This window comes from Cynocephalus volans, chromosome 14 (genome assembly GCF_027409185.1).
Source record: "Cynocephalus volans isolate mCynVol1 chromosome 14, mCynVol1.pri, whole genome shotgun sequence".
Taxonomy (NCBI): Eukaryota; Metazoa; Chordata; class Mammalia; order Dermoptera; family Cynocephalidae; genus Cynocephalus; species Cynocephalus volans.
In genome coordinates this window covers 97,595,127-97,596,711 of record NC_084473.1, presented here as the reverse complement: position 1 = coordinate 97,596,711, position 1,585 = coordinate 97,595,127, and the positions used below count along the sequence as shown (strand labels likewise).

At 42.1% G+C, this 1,585-nt stretch overlaps 1 pseudogene; it reads left to right on the top strand.

The window, feature by feature from the left end:
- The first annotated feature begins 354 nt into the window (after positions 1-354).
- On the top strand, positions 355-1,335 carry LOC134362662 (aldo-keto reductase family 1 member D1-like; annotated as a pseudogene).
- The last annotated feature ends 250 nt before the right edge of the window (positions 1,336-1,585 follow it).

Genomic DNA, 1,585 nt, shown 5'->3' with positions numbered 1-1,585 from the left:
CAAAGTATAAAACAGCCAGAAAGAACAACTGAAACTGTAAAATTTACCCTGAGCCGATTAGTGATGGGAGAAGAGAGAGTTGCTAAACTTTACAATCGATTAATAGAAATTACACAGTTGGAAGAACAGAGAGGAAAAAGATTGTAGAAAAACGAACAGATCCCCAGAGACCTGTGGGATAATATTAAGCTGCCAACATATATGTAATTAAAATCCCACAAGGAGAGAAGTCGGAGAAAGGAGTAGAAAAATGTCTGAAGAAATAATAACTGACAACTTCTCAAATGTAGTGAAAAATGTGAATATTCATATTCGACAAGCTCAACAACCCAATATAGAGACTCCCTCTCCAAGATGTACCTCAGCGCTGCAAATCGCCGCATTCCTCTCAGCGATGGAGACAGCTTTCCCATCACTGCACTTGATACCTACTCAGAGCCTAACTAGACCCCGAGGGAACCTGTGTGGCACTGGTGAAGATCGCCACTGACACTGGGTACTAACGCATTGATGGGACCTACATCTACAGAAATGAGCGTGACGTGGGGGATGCCATCAGAGATAAGGTAGCAGAAGGAAAGGCGCAGAGGGAGGATACTTTCTACTGCAGAAAGCTCTGGGCTACAAATCTGGACCCAGAAATGATCCACCCAACCCTGGAAAGGACTATCAAGATCCTCAAACTAGATTATGTGGGTCTTTACATCATGGCAATACCCATGGCCCTTAAGCCTGGAGATGAAATATGTCCTGTAGATGAGAATGGCAAATGGTTATATCACAAGTCAGATCTGTGTGCCACTAGGGAGGCTTTGGAAGCTTGCAAAGATGCTGGCTTGGTGAAATCCCGTGGAATATCCAATTGTAACTGCAGGCAGCTGGAACTCATCCTGAACAAACCAGGACTCAAACACAAGCCAGTCAGCAAACCAAGTTGAGTGTCACCCATATCTCACCCAGCAAAATCTCTTGAAATTCTGCCAACAACATGACATTGTCATTATTGCATACAGCCCTTTGGGGACTACTAGGAATACAAACTGGGCAAATATTTCTTCTCCAACTTTGCTAAAGGATGCATTTCTGAACTCGGTGGGGAAAAAGTGTAATAAGACCGCAGCTCAAGTTGTTTCACGTTTCAACATCCAGCAAAGGGTGGTCATCACTCCTAAAAGCTTTAAGCCTGAAAAGATCAAAGAAAATTTTCAGATCTTTGACTTTTCTTTCACTAAAGAAGAAATGATAGAGGTTGAAGCCTTGAATAGAAATGTCTGCTTTGTGGAAATGCTCACGTGGTGTGATCATCCCAAATACCCATTTCATGATGAACAGTGACTTCAGAGAGTTCCTGAACAGATTCTTCCCTCCCATGTGGGGCAAGAGAGGTTGGCTGGGCTGTTCCACATATAAAAATGAAAGGGGCTTCATTATCCTCAGATGAAGACGTGGTGGAAACATGCTTCACTCTTGTATAGTGTGACTTGGAGTTGCTGTGTTGAAGAAAAAATGTTTAAATCTGTTGAAATAATTCTTCAGAAATTATCAGCTAATGTTTTATTAGATTTTGAAGTCTTCTAGTCTCCAG